Below are 16,723 nucleotides of genomic sequence, written 5' to 3' on the forward strand. Positions count from 1 at the left end.
GGCCCTCCAGAAAGAAGGATGTGGGACCAGATCATCAAGGCCGTCACTGCCAGCAGTGTCACCCCCCCCAAGATTTGGCTCCAGTGCCCAAAGAAGCTTCATGACCTCAGACCAGTGATCAAGAGCAATGATTGCACCTTCAAAAGCCAACTCCTACCAACTACACCGCAAGCCTCACACACTTCTCAAATCACAACTCCCTGCCTCCAATCACTCACCTATCAACAATCTGTACCAAACACAAAGCACACCTCCCATTCGCAGCTTCACCTCACCCCCTTGGAGGAGACAGTTCTGGCTATTCTTGGCATGGCATGGCTGAGCTCTTGGCCAGTGGCAGAGCTGAAAGGATGCAAGATACTCATATCCTCATTGTTATCCTCCTTCTCACATACACCTCTTTCTTTCCCGCCCTCCCCTCATCACAACTCCACCCTTGTGCCTTCCTCATTTCACACACCCAAGATATGTAGCCTGCCGAGGAGGAGCAGGAGGAAGAGGGAGGGAAGAGGGAGTAGGGAGGAGGGAGGAGTGAGAAGTGAGAAATGAGGAGGGAGGAGGGAGGAGGGACAACAGAAACACCATCACTCGAGTGTCCCTCACTGAAAGTCAGCAGCCTTCCACCAGCCATGCTGCAGCCACTGGGGTAGCACTGCATGCCATCAGTAGGATCAGCAAAGGCTCACACAAGACAGGGAATGTATAAGGGTGATGAGTTGATATCTTGATGTCATATTGGATGGATAGATGTATAAAGTTGGATTGGAAAGTTTCCTTTGTGATAGCTTTTATTTCAGCATCTTGGCCAAGAGGATGTTGTGATGGTCAGTATCAGAGGGAAGGTAAGGTGTAGGACAAATGTTGAAAGGGGAATTGGGATTGTGGTCACTGGTACAGCAGGCAAACAACTCTATCCCAGATATCCCAGCCATAAAGGGACTATCTGGGTTGCATCCTTCCTTTTGCTTCCTCCTCTTCTGCGTCTTGCTCTTCATTCTGCGAGCAAAATGCTGTAAATCTGAAATAAAAGCATAAAACACTGGAAACTATCAGCAGGTCAGGCAGCATCTCGACCTGAGACGTGAACTCTATTTCTCTCTCATGGACCTGCTGAGTATTTGTAGCATTTTCTTTCTTCTCAGAGGTTTTCCTTTTCCATCCGAAGCCTTGCAGGCACCCAGCAGCATCCCTGTGCAATTAAAAAACTTTTAACATGTATTATACCAAGCCACTACTTCAATAAAATGAAAAATCCAATCCAAAAACTTAAATGCCATCTTACTGAAAGATGTGTGTGTCACTTTAAGAAGTGCTGACAGTGTCTCTGTCAGTCTGCTGCACGATCGCTTTTCAGAGCGAGCTTAGGACCCTGTGCTAAGCTCAGTGTTAAGGTCAAAGTTCGCAGTGCATGATGCTAAGTCAGCGTGACATCACACTCTCTCCATTTGCATCTCCAGGGCCACTAAGCTCCTCATCAAAATGGCGGTCGCCAGATCCCACACTAGAGAAGGGTGTTACACTGGCAGCTGCCATTTTTCACCAGAATTCCAGCATTAACAGGTGGTGGTAAGTAGCCCAATTTCTGGGTCTATAATTAAGGATAGAATGACTGAACATCTTGAAAATTTTCAGCTGAACAGCGAGAGCCAGGATGGATTTGTAAACGGGAGGTCATGCTTGAAGAATCAGATTAAATTTTTTGACTAAAGTAATGGTCTGGATGTTATTTATTTGGACTTCCAGACGACATTCAATAAAGTCCCTCATAAGACACTGTTAGCTAAAGTTGAAGCTCATGGAATTGATCTGGTTAAGAAATTGTCTGAGCGACAGGAGACAGGCAGTAGGGATAATCTAATTGACAGGCTGTGACTAGTGGTGTCCCGCAGGGATCTATGTTGGGGCCTCAACTATTCACAGTATTTATTAATGATTTAGATGATGGGATAGAGAGACACATATCTAAGCTTGCTGATGAGACAAAGATAGGCCATCATTATAAGCAGTGTAATGGAAGCAAAGCGATATTAAAGATTAAGTTGTTAGGCAAAACTGTGGCAAATGGATTGCAACACAGGCAAGTGTTATGTATGTAACTTTACTAGTGTGTAAGACTTGCTACCAGGGGGCGCACCTGTTGGAGACCCAATGGTCACCTGAGCACCCCGGGCAAGCAGGTATAAAAGGCAGTCTACCAAGCTGCTTCCTCACTCTGGAGTTACATTAAAGAGACCAAGATCACAACAGCTTGAGCTTACAATATACAGTCTTGTGGAGTTATTCTGAACATAACAATTGGCGACGAGTAACAGATCACAAACTTCACGCAGTTATGGCTGCCATTGGTATTCTTGAGAGATTTGTTGAGGGTGATGATTGGGAAACCTTTTGTAGAGTGTCTTGACCAGTACTTCGTGGCCAATGAGCTGGATACGGAAGATACCGCGGTCAAGCGCAAGGTGATTCTCCTGACCATTTGTGGGTCCATGATATATGGCCTCATCAAAGATCTGCTAGCACCGATGAAACCAACGAACAAGACATATGCAGAGTAGTGCACGCTGGTTCGGGAACACCTCAAACTGAAGGAGAGCATTTAATGGCCAGGTATCGCTTTTACACGCACCATCACTCCAAGGGTCAGAAAGTGACGACCTATGTCGCCGATCTAAGACGCCTTGCGGGACCGTGCAAATTTGCTGGATTTTTTGGGGAAATGTTGCAGGACTTTTTCGTGCTTGGAATCGACCATGAGGTAATTCTTCACAAACTGCTGTCTGATGAATCCCCAGATCTGAGCAAGGCTATCACGATAGCCCAGGCTTTCATGTCCGCGAACGATAACACTAAACAGATATCTTTGCAGCATTGAAGCTCACCGGCAAGTACTGTGCATAAAATAATGCCTTCAGTAGGCAGAACATGGCAGGGCCTACATGCCTGCAGAGGCCAGACCTAGGATGGCTCAGAGTCCGCTGTGGAGCGTGAATGCGAATTCATTAACACCATGTTGGCACTGCGGGGGTAATCATAGAGCCCATCAATGTCAATTCAAGAACTACATGTGCAAGGGCTGTGGAACAATGGGGCACCTCCAACGAATGTGCAAACGTATTGCGACTCACCACGTGGCAGAGTTGGCAGAAGATGACTGATCTGACGTGGATCACATTGAATGAGTAAGAGAGGCAACTCAACCCAAGGTTGAAGAGGAAGTGTATGGGGTACACACCTTCATCACCAAAAGCTCTCCGATAATATTAAAAGCCAAATTAAACAGCATTCCAGTTTCCATGGAATTGGACACGGGGGCGAGTCAGTCAATTATGAGCCAGAAGGCTTTTGAGAAACTATGGGGCAACAAGGCACAAAGGCCAAAACTAAGCCCGATTCACACAAAGCTGCGCACTTATACCAAAAAGCTCATACCAGTCATTGGTAATGCAGCAGTGAAGGTATCGTACGATGAAACTGTGCATAATTTATCACTATTGATTGTACCAGGCGATGGCCAAACGCTGTTCATAGAAACATAGAAACATAGAAAATAGGTGCAGGAGTAGGCCATTCAGCCCTTCGAGTCTGCACCACCATTCAATAAGATCATGGCTGATCATTCACCTCCGTACCCCTTCCCTGCTTTCTCTCCATACCCCTTGATCCCTTTAGCCATAAAGACCATATCTAACTCCCTCTTGAATATATCCAATGAACTGGCATCAACAACTCTTAGCGGTAGGGAATTCCACAGGTTAACAACTCTCTGAGTGAAGAAGCTTCTCCTCATCTCAGTCCTAAATGGCTTACCCCTTATCCTTAGACTATGTCCCCTGGTTCTGGACTTCCCCAGCATCGGGAACATTCTTGCTGCATCTAACCTGTCCAGTCCTGTCAGAATTTTATGTTTCTATGAGATCCCCTCTCATCCTTCGAAACTCCAGTGAATACAGGCCCAGTCAATCCAGTCTCTCCTCATATGTCAGTCCTGCCATCCCGGGAATCAGTCTGGTGAACCTTCGCTGCACTCCCTCAATAGCAAGAATGTCCTTCCTCAGCTTAGGAGACCAAAGCTGAACACAATATTCCAGGTGAGGCCTCACTAAGGCCCTGTACAACTGCAGTAAGACCTCCCTGCTCCTATACTCAAATCCTCTCACTATGAAGGCCAACATACCATTTGCCTTCTTCACTGCCTGCTGTACCTGCATGCCCACTTTCAATGACTGATGTACCATGACACCCAGGTCTCGTTGCACCTCCCCTTTCCCTAATCTGCCACCATTCAGACAATATTCTGCCTTTGTGTTTTTGCCACTAAAGTGGATAACCTCACATTTATCCACATTATACTGCATCTGCCACGTGTTTGCCCACTCACCTAACCTGTCCAAGTCACCTTGCAGCTTTTTAGCGTCCTCCTCACAGCTCACACCGCCACCCAGCTTAGTGTCATCTGCAAACTTGGAGATATTACACTCAATTCCCTCATCCAAATCATTAATGTATATTGCAAATAGCTGGGGTCCCAGCACTGATTCTTGTGGTACTCCACTAGTCACTGCCTGCCATTCTGAAAAGGACCCATTTATCCTGACTCTCTGCTTCCTGTCTGCCAACCAGTTCTCTATCCACGTCAGTACATTGCCCCCAATACCATGTGCTTTAATTATGCACACCAATCTCTTGTGTGGGACCTTGTCAAAAGCCTTTTGAAAGTCCAAATACACCACATCCACTGCTTCTCTCTTGTCCACTCTGCTAGTTACATCCTCAAAATATTCTAGAAGATTTGCCAAGCAGGATTTCCCTTTCATAAATCCATGCTGACTTGGACCGACCCCGTCACTGCTTTCCAAATGTGCTGCTATTTCATCTTTAATAATTGATTCCAACATTTTCCCCACTACTGATGTCAGGCTAACCGGTCTATAATTACCCGTTTCCTCTCTCCCTCCTATCTTAAAAAGTGGTGTTACATTAGCTACTCTCCAGTCCATAGGAACCGACTCAGAGTCTATAGACTGTTGGAAAATGATGACCAATGCATCCACTATTTCAGAAGCTGGCTAGGAAAGATCCGATGGAACTGGGACAAAGCACTGTCTTCGGTGAATGATGTCTCGTGCACTCAAGTGCTAAATAAATTCCCGTCGTTATTTGAGCCAGGCATCGGCAACTTCACAGGCGCCAAAGTGCAGATCCATCTAGTCCCTGATGCACGGCCCATTCATCACAAGGCCTGAGCAGTTCCATCTATGATGCGAGAGAAAGTTGAGATCGAGCTGGACAGGCTTCAACAAGAGGGAATCATATCACCAGTTGAGTTCAATGAGTGGGCCAGTCCAATTGTTCCGGTGTTGAAAAGCGATGGGACGGTCAGAATCTGTGGGGACTACAAGGTAATGATCAACTGAGTCTTGTTACAGGATCACTGCCCACTACCCAAAGTGGATGACCTGTTCGCAATGCTAGCAGGGGGGAAGTTGTTCACCAAGCTGGATCTAACCTCTGCTTACATAACACAGGAGCTGGCTGACCCTTTGAAAAAATTGACGTGCATCAACACACAAAAAGGACTGTTCACATACCACAGATGCCCCTTTTGGGATTCGCTCGGCTGCGGCCATCTTCCAGAGGGACATGGAGAGTCTGCTGAAATCGGTTCCGCGCACCGTGGTGTTTCAAGACAAAATCCTGATCACTGGTCGCAACACTACCGAACGTTTGCACAACCTGGAAGAGGTTCTAAGGCGACAGAGTGGGACTCAGGCTGAAACGCTCCAAGTGTGTTTTCCTGGCACTCCAGAAGTCAAATTTTGGGGGAGAAAGATTGCGGCGGACAGCATCAGACCCACGGATTCCAAGGCGGAGGGTCATCAAGAATGCACCCAGACCACAGAATGTGACAGAGCTGCGTTCGTTCCTGGGATTCCTCAACTATTTTGGTAACTTTCTATCGGGGTTGAGCACTTTGCTGGAACCTTTGCATTTATTGTTATGCAAGGGTGGTGACTGGGTTTGGAGTAAATCTCAAGAGACAGCCTCTAATAAGGCCAGAAACCTGCTATGTTCTAAAAAGTTACTTGTATTGTATGACCCGTGTAAACATTTAGTACTAGCTTGTGATGCATCTTCGTACAGGGTCGGTTGTGTGTTACAGCAAGCCAATGTGTCAGGCAAACTGTAACCGGTTGCATATGCTTCCAGAAGTTTACCTAAAGCTGAAAGAGCCTATAGTATGGTTGAGAAAGAAGCATCAGCTTGTGTATACGGGGTTAAGAAAATGCACCAATACCTATTTGGACTCTGGTTCGAGCTCGAAACCAGGCACAAACTGCTCATTTTGCTGTTCTCAGAAAGCAAAGGTATTAACACCAATGCTTCATCTTACATCCAAAGATGGGCACTAACCTTATCTGCGTATGACTATGTAATCCGCCACAGACCAGGCACTGAGAACTGTGCTGATGCCCTCAGTCAGCTACCATTGCCCACCACTGGGGTGGAAATGGTGCAACTCGCAGACTCGCTTCTTGCAATCGATGTTTTTGAGAGCGAGGGGTCACTCATCACGGCTCACCAGGACCCTGTGCTATCACTAGTAAAAAGCTGCATCCTTAATGGAAGCTGGTCGGCTGTTCCCGGGGAAATGCAAGATGAAATTAAGCCGTTTACTGATGCAAGGATGAAATGTCCATCCATTCGGATTGTCTCCTATGGGGGAATTGCGTGGTTTTGCCAAAAAAAGGCAGGGAAACATTTATACGCGACCACCCAGGCATAGTCATGATGAAGGCTATCGCCAAGTCGCACGTTTGGTGGCCTGGCATTGACTCGGAATTGGAGTCATGCGTACACCAATGTAACACTTGCTCACAGTTGAGCAATGCACCATGGGAGGCCCCACTGAGTCTGTGATCATGGCCCTCCAAACCGTGGCCCAAGGTCCACGTAGATTTCGCTGGCCCCTTTCTAGAAAAGATGTTCCTTGTAGCAGTGGACGCTTATTCTAAATAGAGTGAATGTATAATAATGTCATCATGTACGTCCACTGTCACCATTGAAAGCATCCGGGCCATGTTCGCCACCCATGGTTTGCCTGACGTTCTTGTTAGTGACAACGGACCATGTTTCACCAGCTCGGAATTCAACGAGTTCATGACTCGTAATGGCATCAAGCATGTCAGGTCTGCCCCGTTTAAGCCCACATCCAATGGTTAAGTGAAATGGGCAGTCCAAACTATCAAGCAGAGCTTGAAATGCATGACGGACGGTTCCCTGCAGACCCGGTTATCTCGGGTTCTGCTCAGCTACCGGACGTGACCCCACTCGCTTACTGGTGTTCCCCCTGCAGAATTGGTAATGAAGAGAGCACTCAAAACCAGGCTCTCCTTAGTCCACCTGGATCTCAATGATCGTAGAAACCCAGCGTCACCGGCATAACATGTACCATGATCGCGCGGCTGTATCGCGTGACATTGAGGTTAATGACCCAGTGTTTGTTTTTAATTACGGTCATGGTCCCAAATGGGTTGCTGGCACTGTTTTAGCCAAGGAGGGGAATAGAATGTTTGTTGTCAAACTTTTGAATGGACAAATGTGCAGAAAGCATTTGGATCATACCAAACTGCGATTCACTAACAACCAATAACAGTTTGAAGAGGACATTACCATCATTGATCCATCAACACACACCCAACCAGCAACCGACCTCGCTGTCAACCACAAGGATGAACCCACCATGCTCGATAGTCCGATCAGACCAGCCGCGCTGCAGTGCAGCAATGATCCGACCAACTCACCCATGCCAGGACTTCAACTCAGGCGATCAACCCGGGAACATAGAGCCCCGGATCACCTCAACTTGTAAATAACTTGTATCTAAGACTTTGGGGGGGGGGGTGATGTTCTGTATGTAAACTTTACTAGTATGTAAGACTTGCCACCAGGGGGCGCACCTGTTGGAGATCTAAGTGTCACCTGCACACCCCGGGCAAGCAGGTATAAAAGGCAGTCTATCATGCTGCTTCTCACTCTGGAGTTACATTGAAGAGACCAAGGTCACAGCAGTTTGAGCTTACAGTATACAGTCTTCTGGAGTTATTCTGAACATAACAGCAAGTCTGAGGTCATCCACTTTGGACCTAAAAAGGATCAATCAGAGTGCTTTCTAAATGGTGAAAAGCTAGAAACAGTGGTGGTCCAAAGAGACTTAGGGATCATGTACATAGATCATTAAATATCATGGACAGGTACAGAAAAATAATCAAAAAAGCTAATGCAATGCTAGGCATTATATCTAGAGGACTAGAATACAAGGTGGTAGAAGATATGCTGCAGCTATACAAAGCCTTTGTTAGACCACACCTGGCATACTGTGTTCAGTTCTGGCCTTGGAGGGAGTGCAGCGTAGATTTACTAGAATGATACCTAGTTTCCAAGGGTTAAATTAAGAGATTACACTAAATAGGGTTGTATTCCCTGGAATTTAGAAGGTTAATGGGTGATTTGATCAGTTTTCAAGATATTAAGGGGAGCTGATCGGATAGAAAGAGAGAAACTATTTCTGTTGGTTGGGGAGTCTAGGACTAGGGTACATAATCTAAAAATTAAAGCCAGATCTTTGAGGAGTGAAATTAGGAAACACTTCTACTGCAGAGGGTGGTAAAAGTTTGGAATTCTCTTACGCAAATGGCAGTTGATGCTAGGTCAATTGTTAATTTTAAATCCGAGATTGATAAAATTTTTGTTAACCAAAGGTATTCAGGGTAATGAAGCAAAGGCGGGTATATAGAGTTAGGTCACAGATCAGCCATGATCTCTTTGAATGGCGGAACAGGCTCGAGGGGTTAAATGGCCTACTCCTAAGAACATAAGAACATAAGAATTAAGAGCAGAAGTAAGCCATTCAGCCTCTCGAGTCTCCTCCGCCATTCAATGAGATCATGGCTGATTTTCTCCCTCAACTCCACTTTCCTTCACTATCCCCATATCCCTTAATTCCCTTAATATCCAATTCCTATGTTCTTAAGACCTTTGTTGTATTGAGATATCGTGAAGGATGGCAATTTTTAAAATTAGTGTGAATACACGATTTTGAACTGATTACTATCACTTACCTGTTCGATATTTAATACATTGTCTGTTGCTTTACAGCCGAAACTGTAGTCTGATGGAGTGTATATTCAATCTGCCTACCAAAGGCGAGGAGAATCATGTGGACGCATGTGGTAATGTCCAGTAAGTTGATGTACAGATTCCCTGTTCAATTCTTCGATCTTCTTATCATTCTTCGAGATATTGGGCAGCTAAAGACACACTCCAGTTTGTAGGGGATGTGAGATCTGCTTGCAGGAGTGGTCAATGATGCTGGACTTGAGTAGAATATCTACTGTAAAACCCAAAAATGTAACAATTTCAGCTATTCAAGAAGCATCCATGAGGTATTCATTATGTGACAGACTAAATGGCCACATAATACAAGAAGAACAAAAACTAGTTGGATGCCTCTTAGGGATCCTGGACTGTCCTCTGCAACTATGATCACTGACCTTATTAAGAACCCCATTCCCCCCTCAACAGCAAAGAGCATCTTGGCTGGAAGGCTGGGCACTTCTTTGCTGTTTCACAGTGTAATGTATAAATAGATTAAAGTATAGGATGGTTGATGAGCAGTGGCAGACATTTAAGGAGATATTTCATAAGTCGCAACAAAAATATATCCCAATGAGAAGGAAAGATTGTAAGAGAAGGGATAACCATCCGTGGCTAACTAAGGAAATAAGGAATGGTATCAAATTGAAAACAAGGGCATACAATGTGGCCAAGACTAATGGGAGGCCAGAGGATTGGGAAACTTTAAAAAGCCAGCAAAGAACGACTAAAAAAATTATAAAAAGAGGGAAGATAGATTATGAAAGTAAACTAGCACGAAATATAAAAACAAATAGTAAGAGTTTCTACAGGTATATAAAAAGGAAAAGAGTGGCTAAAGTAAATGTTGGTTCACTAGAGGATGAGACCGGGGAATTAATAATGGAGAATAAGGAAATCGCAGAGACGTTGAACAACTATTCTGTATCGGTCTTCACGGTAGAAGACACTAAAAACATCCCATGGGTCATTTTCCGGTTGGCAAACAGTAACTAGTGGGGTGCCACAGGGATCGGTACTGGAGCCTCAACTATTTACAATCTATATTAATAGTGGATACTCAAGGTGCTATAGGGAGGGAGGAATTTAATGCAATCACTATCACTAAAGAAGTAGTACTCAGTAAAATAATGGGACTAAAGGCAGACAAGTCCCCTGGACCTGATGGCTTACAGACTAGGGTCTTAAAAGAAGTTGCTCCAGAGATAATGGATGCATTGGTTGTATTCTACCAAAATTCCCTGGATTCTGGGGAGGTCCCAATGGATTGGAAAACCGTAAATGTAACGCCCCTATTTAAAAAAGGAGGCAGACAGAAAGCTGGAAACTATAGATCAGTTAGCTTAACATCTGTTGTTGGTAAAATGCTGGAGTCCATTATTAAGGAAGCAGTAGCAGGACATTTGGAAAAACATAATTCAATCAAGCAGAGTCAGCATGGTTTTATGAAAGGGAAATCATGTTTGACAAATTTACTGGAGTTCTTTGAGGAAGTAACGAGCAGTGTGGGTAAGGGGGAATCAGTGGATGTGGTGTATTTGGATTTCCAGAAGGCATTCAATAACGTGCCACATAAAAGGTTACTGCATAAGATAAAAGTTCACAGGGTTGGGGGTAATATATTAACATGGATAGAAGATTGGCTAACTAACAGAAAACAGAGAGTCGGAATAAATGGGCCATTTTCCGGTTGGCAAACAGTAACTAGTGGGGTGCCGCAGGGATTGGTGCTGGGGCCTCAACTATTTACAATCTATATTAATGACTTGGATGAAGGGACTGAGTGTAATGGAGCCAAGTTTACTGATGATACAAAGATGGGTGGGAAAGCAAATTGTGTGGAGGACGCAAAGAAATCTGCAAATGGATCTATACAGGCTAAGTGAGTGTGCAAAAATTTGGCAGATGGAGAATAATGTTGGAAAATGTGAGGTTATCCACTTTGGCATGAGTAATAGAAAAGCAAATAATAATTTGAATGGAGAAAAATTGCAAAGTGCTGCAGTGCAGAAGGATCTGGGGTTCTTGTGCATTAAACACAAAAAGTTATTATGCAGGTACTGCAAGTAATCAGGAAGGCAAATGGAATGTTGGCCTTTATTGCAAGGGGGATAGAGTCTAAAAACAGAGAAGTCCTGCTACAACTGTACAGGATATTGGTGAGGCCACACCTAGAGTACTGCGTACAGATTTGGTCTCCGTATTTAAGGAAGGATATACTTGCATTGGAGGCTGTTCAGGAAAGGTTCACCAGGTTGATTCCAGAAATGAGGGAGTTGACTTATGAAGATAGGTTGAATAGGTTGGGCCTATACTCATTGGAGTTCAGAAGAATGAGAGGTGATCTTATAGAAACATATAAGATAATGAGGGGGCTTGACAAGGTGGATGCAGAGAGGATATTTGCACTCATAGTGGAAGCTAAAACTAGGGGACATAGTCTCAGAATAAGGGGCCGCCCATTTAAAACTGAGATGAGGAGGAATTTTTTCTCTCAGAGGGTTGTAAATCTGTGAAATTTTCTACCCCAGAGAGCTGTGGAGGCTGTGTCATTGACTATATTTAAGGCGGAGATAGACAGATTTTTGAGCGATAAGGGAATAAAGGGTTATGGGGAGCGGGCAGGGAAATGGAGCTGAGTCCATGATTAGATCAGCTATGATCTTATTAAATGGCAGAGCAGGCTCGAGGGGCCAAATGGCCTACTCCTGCTCCTATTTCTAATTTTCTTATGTTCTTATTTGCTTCATGGGTTCTTTGCTTAAGAATTCATAGCAACACATTGCTATTAAAAACTAGTTGGTTTATTAACAAAGGTTTAACAATCACACTACACATTACCAGTTCGGCCACTAGGCTGACAACTGCATACCTCATGACGGATGACCTAGATCTAACTGACTGGGGTTTTATTGAGTCTTGTAAGCATCACGTGACAGGCGAAGCCACACACAATGCAACAGCTCTACAACTATTTTGCGTAGGACCATAAATCAAGTGCCCCCTTATTAATGGGAGGCACTAAAGCCAACAATTAAACCAATTAACTTTTAACCAGGAACATAAATCAAATCAAAATTTGGCTGCCGGGGGTGATGATGGACTCCAGTCCCTCCGGCGCCCACCTCTCGCGGAAGGTCGCGAGCGTACCGGTGGACACCGTGTGCTCCATCTCCAGGGACGCCCTGGCTCGGATGTAACCGTGGAAGAGAGGCAGGCAGTCAGGCTGAACGATCCACTCGACTGCCTGCTACCTGGACCGGTTGATAACCACCTTGGCTATGCCCAGGAACAGTCCTACGAGGAGGCCTTATGACCTGCCCGCTCCCCTCCACAAAGGGTGCCCAAAGATCAGGAGTGTGGGATTGAAGTGCAACCAGAATTTGAGGAGCAGCCCCTTCACATAATGGAAGAGGGACTGCAACCTCACACATACAACAGACACATGGAACACGGATTCCTCTAGACCGCAAAAATTGCAGGCGGCCTGGGAGCCCGTGAACCGACTTAAAAACTTAATGCACGTGACTGCTCCATGCAACACCCTCCAGGCCAAGTCTCCAATAAATAAGGGGTGGACTCCTGCGTAGCGAGCACTCCATTGGGGACACCCACCTCCTCCAGACGACAACATCGTGCGCCATGGCGTGGCAACAGCTCTACAACTATTTTGTTGCAATCTGTGAAACATAAATCGTTTACTCAAATGCCCCCTGATTAGCGGGGGCGGGGGGGTGAGGGGGGGCGCACTAAAACAGAAACTTTCAAACAAATGCCCCCTTGTTTTTTGTGTTCTTTTCTGGGGTTTTTTGAGGGCACCAACATACATATTATACATGTGCCCCCTGGCTAAAAGGGGGAGGAACTAAATCCGACACAATAAACGAATTACATTTTGGACATCAACTCAATTCAAATTAAAATTTGGTTGCCAGGGTGATGATGCACTCCAGACCCTCCGGCGCCCACCTCTCGCAGAAGGCCGCAAGCGTACCGGTGGACACCGCATGCTCCATCTCCAGGGACACCCTGGCTCGGATGTAACCGTGGAAGAGAGGCAGGGCAACAGCTCAACTCTTTTGAGTTGAAGACAATTAAACAGTTAAATCGAGTACCACTGATTAAAGGGGGTGGGGACACTCGAAAAACTTTCAAACAAGTGCCCCCTTTTGTTTTTTGTTTTTGTTTTTTTGGGGGGGGTTGGTTTGTTGTTTTTTTTGTGGGGGGGGGGCACTAAAAGCACAAATTATACAATTGCCCCCTGGCTAAAAGGGATGGGACACTAAAACCCGGCACAATAAACCAATTAAACTTTAAAACATATAAAATCAAATCAAAATTTGGCTTCCGGGGGTGATGATGCACTCCAGTCCCTCCGGCACTCACTTCTCGCGGAAGGCCGCGAGCGTACCATTGGACACCACGTGCACCATCTCCAGGGATACCCTGGCTCGGATGTAACCACAGAAGAGAGGCAGGGCAACAGCTCTATAAACCTGTGAGCGTACTCACAGGTGCAGACATTACACACAACACCACCCCCACCAGCAAAAGACGTGTGGTGTGCAGCTTTGAAATAATGAAAGATGTGTGAAAAATGGTTTACATAAGAATATAAGAACATAAGAATTAGGAACAGGAGTAGGCCATCTAACCCCTCGAGCCTGCTCCGCCATTCAACAAGATCATGGTTGATCTGGCGGGCGGGTAAGTGGACTCAGCTCCACTTACCCGCCCGCCCCCCCGTAACCCTTAATGCCCTTATTGGTTAAAAATCTATCTATCTGTGACTTGAATACATTCAATGAGCTAGCCTCAACTGCTTCCTTGGGCAGAGAATTCCACAGATTCCCAACCCTCTGGGAGAAGAAATTCCTTCTCAACTCGGTTTTAAATTGGCTCCCCCGTATTTTGCGGCTGTGCCCCCTAGTTCTAGTCTCCCCGACCAGTGGAAACAACCTCTCTGTCTCAATCTTGTCTATCCCTTTTATTATTTTAAATGTTCCAATAAGATCACCCCTCATCCTTCTGAACTCCAACGAGTAAAGACCCAGTCTACTCAATCTATCATCATAAGGTAACCCCCTCATCTCCGGAATCAGCCTAGTGAATCGTCTCTGTAAACAGTCTTTGTATACAACCCTTTAAATGGTATATTCCAGAAGGTGTTGTAGGTCCTAACTAAAGCTTGTATCATGCATCTGTACACACAACCTTGCCTTCCTCCTGATGCAAGTAAATTACTTCCTCATTTTCATCCAGGTGTGACAGACCTGGCCGACTGCACTGATTTGGTTGCCTACTTCCATTCATGCAACTTGCGCCTTGGCTGTCACAGAAGGTTGGGCACATGAGACAATCCTCCTTTGCTACAGTTTCTCCAACTATTCAGCATTAAATGTTGCAGTGTTAATACATATATTCAGCTTGCCATTATGGACAACTAGTTAACGTCTCAGAAAATATTCATTGGTGCCCTTTCTCTTCATTACTATGAGTAGCTGTTTGCTGACTGCCAATTTTGGATTGGCAGCTTTTCAAATTCTTCATTGCTGGTTTTCATTCACACTTGCTACTTACTAATTGGTATGTGCTGTACTTGTTCAGGTGTAAGAATAAAAGTGTTTAGTACTGATAACATTGATTCTGTATATATATATAAATATTAAAAGTGCAGATTTTACGAAAAGACACATTTGAAGAGACAAAATGGATACCTTCCCCGAGTTCATGTCTCCTGGCTGGGCAGAGCTCAAGTTACAAAGGAAGCATGGCTTTGAAACTCACCAAACTAGAAAATATGGTAAGAGGAATGGCATTAACCTAATCAAGGAATGGCACCGCCCTCCAGACAGATACATGTATGAGGAGAAGCCAATCAGGAATGGCCCTGGAACCAAGACCCAATCCTGAGGCTTTCTGAGAAACTATGGCCTTAAGAGGTATAAAAATTCAAGCCAAAGATTGCTCTCTCTCTTCTCCTTAGCACATGGCAAAAGCAGGACCTCCCTCTACAGACAAAGAAGCAGGCCGTGTGCTTTGTCAGAGGGAAGTAAAATACACCATTTTTATTGTAACATCATTGTATCTGTTGTAACTAGGTAGATCTGTGGATAGCTGAGGACTTCTGTTTCTCTGATAAATGTGCGTGTGTGTGTTTAATAAACTATTCCAAATTGTTTTAAAAGAATCAGTCTTACTATCAATTTAATGCCAGAGATTTAGAAATCTTACAAAATTGGAGGCTCATCCTGGATCTGGCGAGACAGCTTTTGATCATTCTTTTGAACAATTAGAAATCGTGGGATTTGCGATTCTAACCTGTGTTGCAAAGTGTAAACTATAAACTTTTAAACGGATCGGGAGAAGTTGCATCTTCAGGAGCAGTTGTCTCGATAGTTGGAACTGTTTAAGTGGGGACCCACCAGTAGTTAAATTCAAAAGACACAGGATGAAGGGATCGGTCATGTACAAAAATCCAGCAAAAGATATACAGGTAGTCTATGACAAGAAAGTATACAAAAAGGTACCCCTAAAGGACATACAAGAGTTACAGGCACAGGCACCTTACTTCTGTAAGGGCCAACATGCGGCCTTTGGGGAGCTCACGGCATTTATCCAGGAGAAAGTAAATCAAAGAGATAAAGCCAAAACAGGTAAACAGTATCTTGGCATACATTGCACATTACTGTGCTCAGAGAGATGAGGAATTAATGAGGCAGGGTACAAAAGAGATTCAAAATTTAAGGAAAGTGATACAAGAATTAAAAGACCAAAGAGCAAAAGAGATGCAAGATTTTAACAAATCGCAAGTAGAAGAGGTTTGACTAAATGAAAAAGAGGTTCAAAATATAAAAGAACAGAAGGACGAAAGCCTTCAACTTATTCGGCAGTTAAAGGAGGGAGTAATACAATATTTGAGACAAGAAATTGATCGATTAAACCACAGTATTAGGCGATTAGAAAGAGGGGCCAAACAGGCAGCTTCGTTGCTACAGCAACAAAGCCGTTCAAATTGAAATGCTACAACAGTCGTTGTTGAAGCGATTGAAAACAAATTAGAGTTAAAAAAATATAAATTGGAAAACTTGGGGCTCCGGCAAGAGATAGAAGATTTTAGGGGAGCATTAAGGGAAGTAATTAAGAAGCCACATCGGGAGGCAGACCACTCCCGGTGCCAACTAGAAATAGCGAGGCTAAAAAGGATGTTAGGGGAGCAGCAGGTATCTGCAGTAACACGGGGAGCCATAACAGAGACAACAGAAGGGGACAAGATTGGGAAAAGGAAGGAGGGTGGTGAAGGATGTAATGTGCATGGTCACATCACCAGTAACCATACCGACTCACGGCCCATATCTGGTGCTGATGCCACGGCAGGTAGTCACAAGTTGGGGCCCATTAATGATGGGGACGACCCACTGGGAGTTAACATGAAGTGGGCAAATTTCAGGAGAAGTCACCCCGAGTTAGAAGAGAGAGACTTAACATGAGTTCTCTTCTTGGCCTGTTCCACTTTCCTAAAAGATAATTTGACAGACGCAGTCCTCCAGCCTGGCACAGCGGCCGATGC

At 44.8% G+C, this 16,723-nt stretch overlaps 1 long non-coding RNA gene across 2 annotated transcripts; it reads left to right on the forward strand.

Annotated features, from left to right (window-relative positions):
• The first annotated feature begins 1,506 nt into the window (after positions 1 to 1,506).
• On the forward strand, positions 1,507 to 15,152 carry LOC139229190 (uncharacterized). Of its 2 annotated transcripts, none has more exons than XR_011587682.1 (3): positions 1,507 to 1,566; positions 9,157 to 9,240; positions 14,826 to 15,152. It is a non-coding gene; the product is annotated as an uncharacterized lncRNA (long non-coding RNA). The 2 variants fall into 2 exon arrangements; XR_011587683.1 differs by having other exon boundaries at positions 14,831 to 14,846.
• Positions 15,153 to 16,723: the final 1,571 nt, after the last annotated feature.

Source organism: Pristiophorus japonicus, chromosome 18 (assembly GCF_044704955.1).
Source record: "Pristiophorus japonicus isolate sPriJap1 chromosome 18, sPriJap1.hap1, whole genome shotgun sequence".
Taxonomy (NCBI): domain Eukaryota; kingdom Metazoa; phylum Chordata; class Chondrichthyes; family Pristiophoridae; genus Pristiophorus; species Pristiophorus japonicus.